General features: G+C 40.1%; 1 protein-coding gene, 1 long non-coding RNA gene and 1 pseudogene across 3 annotated transcripts in view; 2 read left to right on the top strand and 1 right to left on the bottom strand.

The window, feature by feature from the left end:
* SPPL2A (signal peptide peptidase like 2A) overlaps positions 1-19,080 on the top strand; it is a 174,402-nt gene that overhangs the window by 88,839 nt on the left and 66,483 nt on the right. The window lies entirely within an intron of this gene.
* Positions 5,677-6,257, top strand: LOC115301820 (annotated as a pseudogene).
* LOC115301821 overlaps positions 16,356-19,080 on the bottom strand; it is an 11,607-nt gene continuing 8,882 nt past the window's right edge. For both annotated transcript variants that reach the window (XR_003913307.1, XR_003913306.1), the window contains exon 3: positions 16,356-16,393. This is a non-coding gene — a long non-coding RNA (uncharacterized LOC115301821). The remainder of the gene's footprint in view (positions 16,394-19,080) is intronic.

Raw genomic sequence — 19,080 nt, 5'->3', positions numbered from 1 at the left:
GGTTGAAAAGATGTGAGTTCTTTGTGTGCAATCTTTCATTTATGCATGTGAGAGGGTTTTCTTTTTTTAATATTTTTCATTGTAGTACTTGTTTTGCTTGTTGGGGGTGTTTGCTTATTTAATACCTTCCGTCAAGGACAGAAATTACATGCTGGTTTTTTTTCCCATAGGAAGTGTGTCTTGGGTTTTTCCTTTATTATTTCTTTACTTTTTTTTTTTCCTCTTCTTTTTTGGTGGTGGGGGTGGTTATGTTTAAATGAAGTTGCTTTTACAACACCAAAGACTTAATCATCCATTTCCTACATAAAAGGTAGCTACTTTTTGCATGAGCCTCAAGTATATTGTAGTATAGAGGTGGAATTTAAGGAACGGTATTAAGCAGGCTGTGTTGTAGCTTATGGGCAAGTAACAAATTGTATCATTTATCTTGAATGTATCATAGAAAAGCTGCTATATAATGATTGCCACTTCAGATAGCTGTGAAATTAGGTGATTAACTAGTTGTTACTTAACCTTCTAATTTCTGTATAAGTCTAATTACATGAAATAGAAGTTGGGGTTTTGAGTTTTTACTTTGCTTTTCTGTTTGGAGTGTCATTGTAACTACTGTATTGTAAATGATGGAAAATAATTGCATATGTTAAAAAAATAAATTGTGTTATATTAAAAAAAGAAAAAGACAAGGTGAGGACAAAGGACAAGATAACCACATAATAACACCCAAACAACGTGGATATGTGTGATATTCCTCAGACACTTCCAGCTGCCCAAGAGCAAAGAAAATGAAAGAAAACAAATAGGTAGTTCACAGAGATCACAACCATGCAAGACATGAGTCTTCATCAGTTTACATATGTCTTAGCAAGTAAGAAAAAGGTGATCTGCTAGCCTAATCTCCAGACACGTACAGACTCAGTTTCCTGGAGCCCTAATATCACCCTCCCCTCCACAGCACCTCTCACACTTAAAAAACATCTCTTTCTGCCAATGGGTCCTGTCTCCTTGTTTTAATAAAATCGCCTTTTGCAGCAAAGATGTCTTCAACAGTTCTTTCTTGGCCATAAGCTCCAAACTCCACTAATCAGTCTAAAACTCCATTAAAGCCAGCCATAATATTCCCATAAGCCAAAGCCTAATCCAGAACAAGGCCCTAACTCTTCAGTTCTATGAAGGATGAAAGAGGTGAGAGGAAAGTTTGGAGCTAGCAGAGGTTGGGTCACAAAGTTTAAAGAAAACGTTTATGTTATATTTTCATAACATAAAATTGCAAGGTGAAGCAACAAATGCTGATGTAGAAGTTGCAGCAAGTTATCTAGAAGATCTAGCTAAGAAAATTAATGAAGGTGGCTACACTAAACATTTTCAATGTAGACAAAACAGTCTTCTACTGGAAGACGATGCCATGTATGACTTTCATTAGCTGAAAGGAAGTCAATGGGTGACTTCAGAGTTTCAAAGAATAGGCTGACTCTCTTGTTAGGAGCTAAATCAACTGATGACTTTAAGCTGAAGCCAGTGCTTATTGACCATTCCAAAATCCCTAGGGCCCTTAAGAATTATGCTAAATCTACTCTGCCTGTGTTCTATCAATGAGACAACAAAGCCTGGATGATAGCACATCTGTCTGCAACACGGCTTACAGAATATTTTAAGCCCACTGTTGAGACTATTACTCAGAAAGAAAAAAGATTCTTTCCAAAATATTACTGCTCATTGACAATTCATCAACGGTCACCCAAGTTCTGATTGAGATGTGCAATTAGTGTTGTTTTCATGCCTGCGAACACAACATCCATTCTGCAGCCCATGGACCACAGAATGATTTCAACTTTCAAATCTTATTATTTAAGAACTACATTTCATAAGTCGATAGCTGCCATAGGTAGGGATTCCTATGATGGATCTGGGCAAAATAAATTGAAAACCTTCTGGAAAGGATTCACCATTCTAGATGCCAATATGAACATTTGTGATTCATGATAAGAGGTCAAAATATTGATCTTAATAGGAGTTTGGAAGAGATTAACTTCAGCTCTCATGGATGACTTTGAGTAGTTCAATACTTTAGTGGAGGCAGTAATTGCAGTCGGGGGAGGCCGGCCAATACCTTTGACCTTTCTAGAGGCGGGCCTAGTCACGCCCAACGAGGGGCGTCCTGGGCCCACTCTGATTGGTCAACACTCCAACTATTGTGACTGGCTCCCACAACTGCCAGTATTGATGGGGGGGGGCAGGGATTAGATCACTGTACACCAGTCATCATTTCCTGTAACTCCCCCTCCCAAAGGCATAAAAGGCCCTGCCCTGCCTTTGTTCGGGGCTCTCTCCACATGGCCAGCGGGTCAGCTGGAGACTGTGAGCCCGAGCTTAAGCTTGTAATAAAGGCCCTTTGCTTTTGCAGGTGTGACTTGGTCTCCCTAGCAGTCTCTGGTGCTTGTTTTGGGGTGATTTGGGGCGATTTTAAAAACTTGGGCACAACAGTTAAAATGACAACATGATTTAGAATATGACATAAATTTAGTTGATAAAGCAGCAGCAGAGTTTGAAAGGATTGATTCCAATTTTGAAAGATGCTTCACTGTCAGTGAAATGCTATTATACAGTAACACATGCTGTAGAGAAATGCATGAAAGGAAAAGTCAATAGATACAGCAACTTCCCGAAAACTCAGATGAGGGTTAGCATTTTTTAGCAATAAAGTATTCTTTTTAAAAAATTTGATTTATTTATTTATTTTTAGAGAGGGTGCTTATGAGCAGGGGGAGGGCAGAGAGAGAGGGAGAGAGAGAATCCCAAGCAGGCTCAGTCAGCATGGAGCCTGACACAGGGCTGGCTCCCTCGAACCATGAGATCATGACTTGAGCCAAAATCAAGAGTCAGACGCTCAGCTGACTGAGCCATCCAAGTACCCTGCAATAAAATATTCTTTAACTAAGGGATGTACATTGGTTTTTAGACATTATGCTATTGCAGACTTAAGTGACTACCGTACAGTATAAACATAACTTTATATGCATTGGGAAACCAAAAGAATTCATTTGACTTGCTTTATTGCAGTATTTGCTTTATCATAGTCATCTGGAACCAAACCCACTGTATGTCCATAAATATCACCTGTATTTGATAGGGCAATGGTTTGAGGTGTTAATCTGTATCTTGTTCTGGTAGCAATAGGTATTTTTGCCTCCCACATCCAAGGAAAGTAGCCAAGTCTGCCTCAGGGTGTGGCTAATGACTTTAATGTTGCAGGACCAAAATTAAAAGTTGCCTGATGCTCAGAACACAACCCAGTCTTGGAAATGTTACAGCTATATTGTTCCAGGTGGCAGGAGACACCAAGGGTTGGGAGAAGAAGGAGAGAGCAAACATTAAAGAGAAAGCTATTTGGGGAACATCTTCCTATGTTTAGGGGGATAGGTCTATGGGTTTCAAGAGATTCTGGGACATGTGTCTTACTTCCACACAATATTTGGAGCCATGGCCTCTTATAATGACAGCTGAGGGGCACCTGGGTGGCTCAGTTGAGTGCATGACTTCTGCTCAGGTCATGATCTCACAGTTCTTGGGTTCGAGCCCTGTGTCAGGCTCTGTCCTGGCAGCTTGGAACCTGGAGCCTGCTTCAGATGCTGTGTCTCCCTCTCTCTCTGCCCCCTCCCTATTCATGCTCTGTCTCTTTCTCTCAAGAATAAATAAACATTAAAAAGTTAAAAATAAAAAAGACAGCTTACTTAGCAGTGTGCTGTATCTCAGGGAGCAAGATGGGTGTCCTAGACTTCAGGTGTCCCAAGTTTAGATCCCTGATCCAAGCCTTGCTTAAAAGTAGTGGAATCACCCACCCACCAGGGCAGTATCATCTGTACACCGGGGTGAGACAAGCTCCCACCTGCCTCCAACATCTTAGAGGTCCCTGTTTTGGCCTTCCATGGGCTGCATCCCTCCTAATGGGGCAAGAGGACATGCACACCCAGAGCCCACACCTCACTCTTTTAGATCATGCTTTACATACCTGAGACCACAGAACTCCCAGCCCAAATTACTCTGCACTGCTTCCAAGTTCTGCACCAGTATCTTTGCAGGGTCCTTCTTCCTGAAGGCAGCCATGTATCTGTGTGTACATCCTCACTTGAGAGACAGTTAAAATGTGACCTTCTGGCAGAGATGGGGATTGGCAAACAGAGGTTGCATGTGCAGGCTGGACAATACACACACGCCTGTGTGCAAGTTCCCTTACTGTGCAGGAAGGTGCTGGGGTGTGAAGAGAAAGAGGGCAGGCCACAGCTAGGGCAAGGAGCCACCTTTCCTACATTGCCACATTCAAAACTTCAAGAAGTCTTCAATTTCTTAATTTCAAAACAGGCTTTCCAGCTCGTTATAAAATTATATTTATCAAGATAGGATGATAGAATCTATTTAACAGTTTTCCAGCTTGATTTATAACCTGAAAATATTTAATATGTGGTATATGAACCTCCATTTGTACTCTTGTTCTCAGCCCTGTAGGGGTGGCCTGGGATCATAGGCTTTGGATGACAGTTGCCCAGCAGTGGTAGCTAATGCAGTCTGAAGACCAGGGGGCCTGTCTTACAATATTTTGGAGTGTGTAGGGCCTGGAGAAGTACAAGATACACCCCCCCAAAAAAACATGGCAAATCCTGGATTTCTCATCTCCCTTGACCAGAGTAGCTCAGAGCTAGATGTAATTTCATTTAGAATAAAATAGGACAAGGATGTTGTCTGTCTCATTCACTGCTTTACCCCTAACACCTAAAACAGTGCCAATACATATGTTGAATGAGTAGATTCTTGCTCCCTGTACAAGGACCAAACTCATGCCTGTTACATGTATAAAGTACCTTGTTTTATGCTGTTACATAGTAAGTGTCACTGCCATGTACTCAGTTTTTGCCAAACACCATGTAGCACCTATCTGTATATAATTTGTCAGATAAGCCTAGAATACCCTGTTGACTTACTAAATTGTTTTAGCACCATTAGCACTGTCTGCTGGACCTAGACTACTATATACCTTGTGTGCTAAGTTTCCTCACTTCCTGATTTTCATAAGTCCTTGTCCAGTTTTCTGAAAGAGACCCTATCTATTAAAAATTAAGAGTTTCTTGGGCCCTGAATGCGAAACCAATTCTGTTTCATAGACCACAGCCTTAAGGTTCTAGGTTTTTTCCCATCTACATGTAACTTTCCTACCTTCATAGTATAGTTTTGTTCATTGGCTATACCCACGTTTAACACTGTACCTGCCTTGTCTCCTACCCTAGATTCAATCCCAGGGTTAGAAAGCTGACTTACCAACATCACCACCAGCAGCAGGCACACTCATTGATCTCTGGCCAAAAAGTGATACTCCTACAGTCACCCTTCAGGATTCAAAAGTTACAGAAAGGTCAAATTTGTCTAAAAGCCATCTAACAGCCTGAGAACTGAAGAGTATTGTTTTAAAGCCTTTTTTTCTAAATGTTTATTTATTTTTGGAAAATTGAGAGGACAGAGACGGGTGGGGGAAGCAGAGAGAGAGAAGGAGACACAAAATTCCAAGCAGTCTCAGGCTCTAAGCTGTCAATGTAGGGCCGAATGTGGAGCTCTAGCTCAGGAACTGTAAGATCATGACCTGAGCTGAAGTCAGTCACTTAACCAACTGAGCCACCCAGGTGCCCCTAAAGCCTTTTTAAAGTCTCCATGTACCTCTGTGTTTCTCAGGTCCTGTCATTCGTAGAAAATTTACCTATTCTCAGAGAACTAAAAACTATATGGTCTCACCCTTTCACGAAGATGGTGCCAAAGGCAAAGAAGGAAGCCCCTGCCCCTCTCAAAGCCAAAGCCAAAACAAAAGCTTTGAAAGCCAAGAAAGCAGTACTGAAAAGCATCCATAGTCATTAAAAAAAAAAAAGATCCACATGTCACTTGCATTCCGATGGCCCAAGACACTGCGTCTCTGAAGGCAGCCCAAATATCCTTGAAAGAGTGCCCCCAGGAGAAACAAGCTTGACCACTATGCCATCATCAAGTTCCCACGGACGACCGAGTCAGCCATGAAGTAAATAGCAGACAACACTCTTGTGTTCATAGTGGATGTCAAAGCCAACAAGCACCAGATCAAAGAGGCTGTGAAGACGCTCCATGACATGGACGAGGCCAAGGTCAACAGTCTGATCAGGCCTGATGGCGAAAAGAAAGCATACGTTTGACTGGCTCCTGACTAGGATACTTTGTATATTGTCAACAAACTTGGGATCATCTAAACGAGTCCAGCTGGCTAAATCTAAATATACATTTTTTTCACCATAAAAAAAAAACTATTCGGTCTCTATCCTGTTTGGGGGTTGTAATCACAATATGGCTACAATTTTATTAATCTGAGTTTGATCTTCCTTCGTGCATGTTCACCAGCTTAGTGATTTAGCCATGCTGAAACTCTACTAGTACCGAACTCAGTAAGCCCCTAATCTGAACCCTGGAGGCTGCTTGAGGGTAAGAACTGTGCCTTTGGTTTGGCATCCCCAGCATTTAGCACCCTGGCATGTAGTATTGTTCAGTGAAATCCCTCCTAGAGAGAGGTTCTATTGAGAATATCACAGGGTCTAAGTTTTTCAGAGGGTCTAAATTTTACCTTATTTGCAAGTTAACAAGTTAGTCTGTCACCGTCTCATAGATGGTAGAAGATACAATACTCCTGGGTCAGAGACAAAAATAGTTTATTACTCACAATAGTAGTAGCTACAGTATTTGCATTTTAAAAAGTCAGTTCCCTCAAACTTAGTTTCTACAAGGCGATGTGAATAGGGCCAGTTAACACCTGTACATGAAGAACTCTGAGCTTCGAGAAACCGAATCTTTGTTTCCCTGTACAGAGCTTTTATGGTTTTACTTAAAACAAATAAAACTTAGGGGCAACTGGGTGGCTGAGTTGGTTAGCCATCCAACTTTGACTCAAGTCATGATCTCACAGTTTGTGAGTTTGAGCCCCGTGTTAGGCTCTGTGCTAACAGCTCAGAGCCTGGAGCCTGCTTCAGATTCTGTCTCTTTCTCTCTCTGCCCCTCCCCTGCTCACGCTCTCTCTCTCTCTCAAAAATAAATAAACATTAAAAAAATTAATAAAACTTGCACATGAGCTGTATATTCATTTTCTTCGCTGTGCAGCCTGGCATTGGGATTAGTGACTCATGTCCAGCTCGGCTGCTCTTTCCAGGATGGCTTTGTGGTTCTTAGAGGAAATGTTGTAAGCAATCTCAGCACAGTAAGATTTTTTGCATACCAGAAGCACTTCTAACTTTCTGATGTTGTGGACCAGAAACTTCTAGAAACCACTAGGCAGTATTTGCTTCATTTACTTTTGCTGCCATAACCATCCAGCATCTGGGCATCCAGATGTGGCACTTGAATCTTTTCTGTACCCTGTTGTCGACGTCTCTGGGTTTCTGCCAATTATGCTTAATTTTGACATATTAGTCTGATGGTGCCAGAAGAACTTTTTGGTCTTCTTTTTGACAATGTTAGGCTTCTTGAGCAATCTGAAAGCAGTCATGATGCTGTGTTGGAGGCAGCTGCTACCTCCTTTGCATCTTTTATAGTGGGCAATCAGGACACCTGCCCTTTGCTCCAGAGGGACACACTATCACCATTTAACATCCTTGACAAGGTAGTCAGGAACAAAATTCAACCAGTGCCTCACTTGCAAGATATGAAGAGATGTGCATGGCCCACAGAGAAATGTCTCAATAGATGAGTGAAGGGAGATAGAGGTGACAGTAACCTGAACACTGCCCTGCCCACCTCAACCTTAGAAGCCTTCAAGGAAAAGCAGTTTTCTCAATGTTTCACAAGCAGACTTCTCCTTCCAATTCTACGTGATTGACAATGAGAATGGCTCAGGGCTAGTCAGGGCTAGAGTCAGTCCGCACATAGACCTTATCTTTTGGGCAAACTGCCAATTTATCCTTTCCTGCCCCTGTGGATTATTAAACTTTCAATGAGAAATAACCAGAGGTTGGGGGAGGAACACACAAAAAGTATAAAGCTATTCCCATTGGGGGGAAAACCCTATTAAAATCTTCAGAATCTCTCTGATTATCGTTCTAGAAATACGTACTTCTAACTAAAGGCTACATTTGATAAAACTCAGTCTGAATGTTCACAATGAATACATCAATTATGTGGCTGGGTCATCCGGAATTAGATAACCAGTCTTCCAAGTTAAAAAAGTCTATTCGTTGAGTGATAATGATTTGTCAATGTAGGTTCACCAGTCGTAACAAATGTACCATTCTGGTTGGGAATGTTCATAATGGGGGAGGCTATGCATGCATTGGGGCATGGAGTATATGGGAACGCTCTGTACTTTCCGCTCAGATTTGCTGTGAACCTAAAACTGCTCTAAAAAATGAAGTCTTTAAAAAAAGATTCTGTTCACCACTACTGACTGAACTTCCCGTTATAAACAGTCTAATTGGGATAATTATGTTATTAAAAAGAAATTAAGATCATTTTGTCTTGAAATGGTTGGCACAGCGTATTCCCAGTACACTATTTTTTCTCTGGTTGGTGGCAACAGAAACTTGCAGTACAGATTGAGCCACCTATCTGACACTTGGGAAGCTGATGACAGGACACAGAAAGGCCTGTCACAGCTGATTTCATGTAATGACTTGTTAATGTGTCCAGTCCACCCACTCCTGCAGTGGTTAAGGGAATTTAAAAAATTAATTAATTAATTAAATAAACAAATGAAAGAATTCCCCAGGGGTATGTAGCAAGAACATTTCTTGCATGAGTGGATCAGGAAAATAAAGAATGTTTCTTTGAAAATTTTGCTTGATGGCCCAGATTTAAATAAGGTAAAGAATAACTTTCATTCATCCTCTTGTCAGTTATCCTGCTGCTTGCTCTCACCTTGTCTACTGAACAAGTAATCCTGAAAAAAGCTATGAACTCTGATCAGTCAGCCTGGGTTTAAACTCCAGCCTGATGCCTTGGCTAGGTTATTTAACTTCTCAGAGATCTGCTTCCTTGTCTACAAAACAAGAGTATTATAGCACTGATCAATGGTGAGTATCTAAGAATCGTTTCCTTGCTTTGTTGTTTTTAAAATGAGATTAAGACTACAAACTTTGATAGAAACTTAGAATAAAGAAAGCACACCACTTTAAAAACTCCTGAGGGATTAATCACAAGACTAGTAAAGGATTTTAATACAAATAATCTACTTGTTAATCTCTTCAACTTTTTGCCTAACTTTCACCCTTTAAACACTAAAAGTTATGTGCAAAATTTTGGAATGTAGACTTTCAAAATATATTACCTCACCATATTTTTAAGGACTTATGGTTAGGGAATTATTTGCATTTTTTCCAATTGTTTACCATTGGAAACAGCCCATTGAGAGATTTGTAAACACATAAAATAAAAAATAATTTCTATTTTCATTTTAAAGCTTGTTTCTCACACATATGAGAAAAGGTCTCAGCATAATTATATAAAATATAATGAATTTTTCATTTAATACATTTTTATCTGGTCCAAGTGTTGGCTCAGTCCAAGTTAATCTATGTTCCATGGAACATAGTGGTTCAGCTCCAGATCTACCTAAAGTTTGGTCTGAAAGTTTGGTCCTCTCTACAAGCTCAGAGAGATTCAAATCTTGGTTTGACCTAGAACCAAGCTATACTTTCCAGAAATCCTCTAGTGAGAATTTACTTGAGACAAGTTAAAGTCAGACCCATTACCAAGGTTTAGATCAGGAATCATTTTTTCACTGTGATGCATTCTACCTTCATTTAAAATAAGGTAAAATGCTTTTAATAAGTAGATGCAAGATGTAGCTGACAGTAATACCCACACACTACTTCATTTTCTCCCACAGTCTGCCTAGCCGATAGCAGTTGGTTGGAGCCATGTGACTAGCTCTGGTCAGTGTGCTGTGTGGGAAACTGATGTGTGTCACTTCTAGGCTGAGGCAGAAAAAAGTTGATGCCTGATTCTCTACACTTTCTTCTTTTTCCCATTCTGACTTAGGTCCCTAAATCACTATGCAGAGCAAAACCCACTGTCAACCTGCTGGAACAGTGTGTAAGTGAGACGTCAATTTTTGTTTTATTGAGCCATTGAGATTTGGGGGTTATTTGTTACAACTTAATTTTGTCTGACCTAATTCACAAGTTTCCTCAATGCAACATGTTCTTTTACTACTCACGTAGTACACACTGGTTCACAACACTGGTTCACAACACTGGTTCACAACACCGGTTCACAACACCGGTTCACAACACCTAAAAGGCCTTTGCACCTTATCATCAATCCAACTCCCACCTATACTCTAAGAACCAGCCTTGATACCTTCTCCTGTCAACACAGGATGGCATATAGAGGAAAGAGTATGGGTTTTGAAATTTGCTAGGCTCAGATTCAAGTGTGGGCTCCATCTCTTATAAGCTAAACAACTTTGGGAAAGTTATTTAACTTTTCACTGCTTGGGTTTCCTCATCTCTAAAATGAAAATAATAACTTTACTGGGTTTAGCACCTAGGATAAAACTCAACAAATACTAGCTGTATTCTTACTCCCAGGCCACTACCATCCCAGCTACATTCAGATGCATTCCCCTCTTGGTTCCATAGTACCTCTCTATTATAATACTTACCATCTGCCATTATGGTTTTTTTTTTAAGCATTCATGTCTATATCTCCCACTAATCCATGGGTCACTAGAATCAGTGGCATTGACTAATTTTGTCTGCAATTCTAGACCTACCACCAAACCCTGTTTGGCAATAGTAGTGATTCACTAACATGTGCTAAATAAATTCATCTTGATGTGCCCAGTACAGTCAATCCTCAATATACTCTTTAACGATCAGATGAATAGAGCAATAAACCAATCAACTAATGAACAAATTATTATTTCCTGCCACTTCCCATAAGTAAGTTAACTTTTTAAAAGAGAAACCATTTTAACCTACTTCCTATAAAACTTATTCCTGCTGCAGCCTGCCTCCTTCTCTTGTGGCAGACTGGCTACCTATTCATTACTGTTCGTGTTTACTTTTGCAGTGTACTTCTGGAAAATATTTGTCAGTCCCCTTGCAGCTAGGATGAGCTCCACGACTAGTTCTCGCCAATGGAAAGTAGGCAGAAATGATGTACCTACCTCTAAGCCTAGCCCACAAAATACTGTACCTAGATTCTTCCTCACTCTTTCAGTCCTTTCAGTTGGATTCAGAGGAATCAGTGGAGGATTTCAAGGCCTGAGAAGATGCTAGAGCCACAAGATAGGAAATCCTTGGCACTTGAGTTGCCTGAATGATGTGTAAACTTCCACCCACCTGATTCCAAACAATTAATGTTGGACTGTGACATGAATAAGAAATTCTTGTGTTTAGCCATTGAATTTGGATTCTTAATCACACTCAAAGCCTTATATTAACCCATCCAAGGACTGGGATAAAAAGCCCTTAGGCAGCTTGGTCTACCCAAGCGGTGAGGGCCTAAAGCAGCAGGTGCGCTTGCTAGTGCTGACCACTGGGCTCCTCTGGTTTCCATGGTTTCCTCCATGACACAGACCTAACCCGGGACATGGCCAGTGCTGTCCATGAGAGACCTAATGAGTTGCAGTTCCTTATGCACACGAGGTGCCCATTCTAGTGAGATGGGTGCTGCTGCCTGGGCCTGAGTTCCAGTGCTCTTTGTAAAGCTTAGTCCTGCTTTTAGAGTTTTTAGGTTTTTTTTTTTTCCATAATATTTTATTGTCAAATTGTTTTCCGAGTTTTTAGTTTTATATTCCAGGAATGGACCTTCCTTTGCTTTTGCTGGTAACCATGGTAAGCAGGAAAAGCCAGCTTTCTACCTGTTTGGGATCTTATGTCTAGTCTACCTTTTTTACACTCTGCCTTCCCCAGTCATGCTGGGAAACTTCATTGTATCCTGGTGCCCTTGTTGGGAGACCAAGAATCTAGTTCAACTATGTCCATTTTGCCTGCGTTCCACTAGGCCCCTTTGAGCTTTCGAGTGCCAGAGCCTTTACTTTCATTTGGGTCCATGCCTACCTTTCACCACTTGACGTGGGTGGGTCTGGAGCCAGGTGTCCTCTTGACCTTTTCCTTCAGCCTAAAGTAAGCAGTAGGGACTCACAGAGGAGTTCTGAGATAGCGCAGTTCAGAGGTCATCAAGGTGTTTTGCTTTTCTATTGACATTTAATACTGCTTTTTGTGATAAAATGTGTTTAAACTGTAGAGTGTCACAAATACAATAATGGTTTCTTTTAGTGCCTTTATTTCTATAAGATATAAATATGCAGCATTTTGGTGCATGCTTGGCATGCACACATTATTTTATTGTCTAAATCAAGCCTACCAGGACCTCAGCTTACCATTTGATGACTCATTATGCAAGCTTACAAACGTCCCCACCAGTTGTCCTATTGCAGTCACCACGTACACAAGCTTTTAAAGGGTCTTCCTTCTTTAATTTCTCTTCTGTCATTCACTCCTTCCTAATATGCTTTGCTTTCCTTAACCAGCCTGTATCTTTACTGTCCAGCCAAATAGACCTAGTCATTTCTATTATTGAGCTTAGGGAAGTTAAAAAATAAATCAAACCTCTGCTTGTAGGTACATATTGTCAATTGTCAATTCTCAGGAAAGTAGCTAGTAGAAGTAGTCTGTCCTATACTCCTGTCAGCAACAGTGACAATAAAAGCCTCACCCCACAGATGTCCTGGAAACACCCAGTTTCTATCCTGGAAGGGAAAAGCACTGCATTTTCACTCACACTTTACTACCTACACTAAGAATGCTTGCAGACTCCAGTAAAGACAGGTAACACTGAGTGCTAACTATGTGTCAGACATTGTACTGTACATTTTACGTACATTTACTCATTGCAGCATTTTGAGAAGGTAGGCACTATTATTACCACTCCTAATTTACGGATAAGGAAACTGAGGCTTAGATGCTCTAGGTAACGTGGTCAATGTCACAGTGTGCCGCTTAGGATGAATTCAGCTGCAAGAAATATACATTTGTGAGAAATGGCTTATAGCAGTGCTTCTCAAATTTTAATATGCATAAGAATTATCTGGGATCTTGTTAAACGAACAATTCTAAGTCAGTATTGGGGGGGGATTCTTAATTTTTAATAGGCAACCAAGTGATGCTAGTGCTGGTCTGCAGACCATATTTGAGTGGCAAGTGTTTAACCACAAGCACATTTACTATTTTCTTAATGAGAGGTTTGGAAGTAGGTAGTTCCAGGATTGATTCAGCAGCTTTCTAGTATCCTTCCATCCTTCTGATGTGCCATCATAAATTAGCTGACTTTTTAATCTTAGGCCATTTCCTCCTGGTCACAGGATGTCCAACGCTGCACCAAGAGTCACATCTGCATATGGCTACAAACACGATTAACTCCCTGAGAATGAACATGTTGGCAGCTCCAGAAATGCAGCAAGAAAGACCTGGGAGTGGGTGAGAGTGGAAGTGGGGAAGTTGGAGTAAAAAAATCTGACAGGTAGGCATTATTCAGTGTCTGCTAAGAAATGTATAACCAGGATGCAAACCCATCTGTTTCCAAAGCTACACTACCTTTCATCTGTTCAATTAAGTATAGCTGAGGTGACTTGGAGTCATGTCAGAAGGCAAGCCTAGAATGTGACTGTACTAAACATGCTCAATTCGGATGACTTGTACCAGCCAGCCTGAAAAATGGATGTGATATTTTAAAAAAGGGAACAGATCTGTTTGGAGCATAGAGGTAAAGAACCAAAAATAAGCATTGTTTACTGACAAAGATTCTTTTCAGCAGACAATGGTTCTTCTATGAGGCAGAGATTTTCAGCTAGATTAGATGCACACATTCAAACATCCCTTTAAAAATGATCTATCTTGACTCCATGCTCAGCAGGAAATTTTCTGATGTATCATTTGAGCTGCCAGGTAATCAGACACCAGGAAGAGGGGGTGGTGCCCTGGTGAGTCTACACAAGTTACTGTTTCTCTGGCAAACAGTAACTACTGGAAGTTATTTGGTTCACTGGGAAATAAGTATTTGGACAGAGAGAAGAGCTCAGAGACATACCCCAGTATAAACTGAAACTTATGATGCAATAAAAGTACCACAAATCACTCTAAAAGGAACAAGCTGTTTAGGAGATTTTGGGAAAACTGGCTCTCCCACTTGGGAGAAAATTTTTAGACAACATTTCAAAAAGAGAATGAGTATCAGTTTACATCAGTTAGACTGGTCTCTCAGGAAACATGGAAGAGGGTGGTCACTGGCGCATTGCTTATGCTGCTGGGGAGTTTGAGATCACGTGGGTTGCCCTTACTGACAAAGTGAATAGGTTGGAGGCAATGGATTATATATACCACCTAACAATAAGAACAGATCTTTAAAACATAGTACTTAATCACAAAGATAGAATGCAATATTATTGATGTGAACTAAAAATACAAGCACATAAACTAATACACAAGTTGCTAACACATTCAAGTAAAAAGATACACATAAAACACATTAAAGTACCTATGGGGGTAGGAGAATGGGAGTAGTGTATGATCAAAAGGAATGAATGGATAGAAGGATGGATGGATGGATCGATCGATGGATAGATATGTAACGAGGACAGAGGAGTCTTGAATGGACCAATAATAATATGCCAGTAACTGAAGAATGGCATTAACTCAACTCTCTGCACCTAAGATCCCAACAAATAAATCAGCACATGCAGGCAAGTACAAATACAGACATATATTTATCTATATAATATACATATACAGACACATTTTTTAAAAGCTAAAAATGAGTACATGGAGATTTCATTTGTTTGTTAGTTTTCTTATGACTTTCTATAGATGTCCTGACAAAAGTAAGTCCCAGAGCATATGAAGCTGAGTCAGAGCCCAGGCCTAAAGACTGATCCAAGCCCGCTTTCCTGAGTAATTCACCTTCCTGGTCCACAACATTGTGTCTCTCTCAAACTACAACCATAAATCTAGGCGATTTTAATTAGTAAGTAGAATATTATCTTTCTGTCTAGTTAGGATGTATTCTTCCTTCCCTTCAAGTGATTACACATGTTCATTTTTATTTTTACTCAGTTACTATTGCTTTGTCTAAGTTCTTTGGCTAATGGAAAGAGGCAGCCTGTCAATATCTTCTCATTCATACTAACATATTGTTCTCATATTGTCACTGCTATTACTGTTATCGATAATTTTATAGATATTTTCTTGGATATTTTTGGTTGTGAAGGTAGATAAACTTTTTTGTGTTTTAGAAATAACTCTTGATATTTAATGGATGTCAGGAAGGCAAAAACATTTAGGGCAAAGACACTTTAAATAGAAAACTAGCTCACTGAATTGTAAACTAGCATTTGGAATGGAAAAAAAAAAAAAAAAGAGCATGTCCTTAAGTGGAAGAGAATGTTTGCACAGGAGGCTGACTATTGTTTTAAATTAACCTTGATGCTAGGATTTAACCCTTTGCTTCGGATGACATTAAATAGGTTAATTTCTAACCAATTGGAATCAAAGGGTTACAGGGGCATAATTATGAAAATTCTTTGGTCATGTTTGAGTTTAGAAATTCTGTGATCTGAGGTGCTAAGAAAAATGTCAGGACAAATTCCTTTTGGCCTGGCTTTTTATAAAAGTAAGTTGTAAGATGTAAATCAGTATATTTAAGGGAAACAGCTGCACAAGCTAAGAGAACTGGTAAAATATCTCCTTGACGTAAAAATCCAAATGAATATACATATACTTTCATCATAACCAAAAGAGAATTTAGAACAGCTAAGACTGTAAGTGCTTGCCTGGCGTGCTTCTTATAGCTCCAGCCCCTCTCTAGAGTAATATTATGACTTTGTGGCTTTAGGCATGCTATCTTCTTCTTAAAATGCCATTTATATGCGAGCAGGTGTAGCTCACTGCTACTGATTGGTGTTCCAGTTTGCCTTTAGGCTAGTCTAGCTGGGAATGAACTTTGCAGATGCCAGATACTCCAGGCTCTTAGATAAGATGTAGAGCCCAAAGGCAGGATCATAACATTCTAATTGAATGCCCTTTGGACAAAAATCTGTGACCAAAGTCATTGTAGCTCTAGAAATAAAAAGTGGAATCAACCCAATCAAAATGCCAATGTGAGGAAATAATGCAATAAAGCATTTGAGAAAGTATGTTCTCCAAGACAAACATAAAGACATAAAGGGAGGTATTTGAAATCAGGACTATTAAATAGATAAGGAGTAGCCTGGGAAAGATGCACACCTTTAGGATTTTATTCAAGGACCAAGATTTATTGTATTATTTCACCACCTGCTGAAGAAAAAATAATATGCCAGGTACTGTCATTTGTCTTGTTTTATTTTCCAACTTGAGAATGAAATCTGAAAAGGGAGAAAAAGGCATAGAAATTATTAGGGGAAGCTAACTCCAGGAAGTAAGTTTGAGAAGATTCTGTCTTGTACCTATTTCCAGGTTTTAGGCAGAGAAAGGGCCATAAATAAGGTGGCTAATTCATCATCCAGATATTTTGAGAGCAAAAGAGAACACGGTTATTAAATATGCATGAGCAATAGGTGAAAACCAAGACTGTCCCAGGCAAATTGGATATATGTATACCCTAAGTGTAAACATGATGTTACCTCAGAAGCACTAGAAAGATGCTTAGTCAATATCTGAATTTCCACAATTAGAGCTGTATTCCTTTGACTTATACTAACAAGGGGACTGTCTCAGTTTCCATAAAATTCTTCCTGGGAAAAGTAATCACTAAGTCATTTATATTTTAACATAAATAAACTATTCAGATTCTTCTCAGAAGGCAAGTTTGGAGGGAGAGGAAAAGCCAGTCTAAATTTGGCTGAGCGAAGAGGAAAAAGAATACCAGATGAAGGAAACTGGAAAGGTGAAAGGATGCCCCTGGCCAAAACATCCAGCCTCCACCCAGAGAAACACACAAGGAACCACAGGTACCAGCCAAGCCTGCTCAGCCTGAAAGATCTGTGCTCACTCAAGCCCAGGGTACACATGTTCCCCAAAAGATCCCATCTCCTTATAATGTTCAGAGATGGCTTTCCCTTCACCACACAGAACTAGCTGGAGAAAGTCCCAGGTCACACCAAGTTTTGATGGCCCCTCATTCCCCACAGGGTGGAAGCACTGGGAGAGAATGGGGGGAAGAACCCCGAGTTAACTCTACAAAGCATCCTTTCTCACAGACAAAAGTAAGGGATTGTTTTGCATTTCTTGACTCTGAGCAATTTATATCTCAGATTTAATCACTATTTGATGTGAATCCTTAGCACCAAAAACAACCACAAAATAAACAAATAAATAAAGTCTCTAGACTGTAATTTGGGCCATTTTTGACCAGTAATTTCCATCAACCCCATCCTTGCTTTTCACAACAACAGGTTATACAAGCAAGGTAATAGCCAGTGGCCATTCACTTTTTATGAATATATAAATGAACTGAAGGCTGTCTCTGAAGAAGATTGTAGGTTTGATGTCAAGCTACTTTCTGGCATAAGGTCCTGAAATAGAAACTTACAGTCTGAACAGAAATCAAATGGCTCCAAAATGCCAGTACCAAGGTGTTATTCCCAAAAGGTCTGCTAGGGCAAATTCACCATCCACAAAAAGGTTAAGAATCAGAGCCCAGCCTAGACAAAACCCTGTCGAGATTTGCTGTGTAGAGCAGCCCTGTCCAATAGGACCTGCTGTAGTGATGGGAATTTCTGTTATCTGTGCTGCCTAACATGGTAGCTATTAGTCACTTGTGGGTATTGAACACTTGAAATGTAGCCAGTACAACTGAAGAACTGAAATTTTAATTTTAATAATTTAAATCAATTTTATTCAAATTTAGTTTTTAAAACATTTTTTAATGTTTATTTTTGAGGGGGGGAGGGGCAGAGAGAGAAGGAGACAGAGAATCCATGAAGCAGGCCCCAGGCTCTGAGCTATCAGCACAGAGCCCAAAGCAGGGCTCATACTCATGAACCAGGAGATCATGATCTGAGCCCAAGTCAGATGCTTAATCAACTAAGCCACCCAGGTGCCCCTAAAACATTCTTTTATTTGAGTGGTTGATACACAATGTTACATTAGTTTCAGGTGTGCAAAATAGTGATTTGACAAATTTATACATTAGACTGTTTTCCATAAGTATAGCTACCATCTGTCACAATACCATACTATTATAATATTTTGAACTATATTCCTTATGCTGTGCCTTTTATTCCCATGTCTTATGCACTCCATAACCGGAAGCCTGTATCGCCCACTCTCCATCACTCATTTTGCCCATCTCTCTACCATTCTCTCTTCTGGCAACTACAGTTTGAGCTCTGTATTTACAGTTCTGATTTTGCTTTTGTTTGTTTATTCATTTTTTTAAAAAATTCCACATATGAGTGAAATCATGTGGTACCTGTCTTTCTCAAACTGACTTATTTCACTTAGCATAGTACCCTCTAGGTCATCCATGTTGTCATAAATGGCACAATCTCATTCTTTTTTATGGCTGTGTAATGTTGCATCATGTATATACCACATCTTTCTTATTAGTAGACTTCCTATTAATGGACTCAGGTTGCTTCCATATCTTGGCTATTGTAAATAATGCTGCAATAAACATAGGAGCACATGTATCTTTTTGAATTAATGCTTTCATTTTCTTTAGGTAAATACTCATAGTAGGATTATTGGATCATAGGATATTTCTATTTATAACTTTCTAAGGACTCTTCATTCTATTTTAAACAGTGGGATGCACCAATTTACATTCTTACCAACAATACACAAGGATTTATTTTTCTCCACCTCCTTGTCAACACTTGTTTCTTGGGTTGTTGATGTTAGGGTGATTCTGAGGCCTCGGAGGTACCAGGGGACGAGGCACAGGAGCAGTGAGCAGAGGCTGCTGGCGGGCGGTCCTGCCTGTCTCCAACAAATCTGCCTCCGCTGGCTCCTCGCCACCCACTGCCTTCGAGGCGGCGCCTGTCCTGCCTTTGGGCACTGCTGAGGCGCTTGCTGTGTACCCTGAGCCGGAGCGTTTAAGGACTTGCTT

This window comes from Suricata suricatta, chromosome 9 (assembly GCF_006229205.1).
Source record: "Suricata suricatta isolate VVHF042 chromosome 9, meerkat_22Aug2017_6uvM2_HiC, whole genome shotgun sequence".
Taxonomy (NCBI): Eukaryota; Metazoa; Chordata; class Mammalia; order Carnivora; family Herpestidae; genus Suricata; species Suricata suricatta.
Note: the sequence above shows the minus strand (reverse complement) of the source record. Positions and strands in the feature narration are given on the sequence as shown.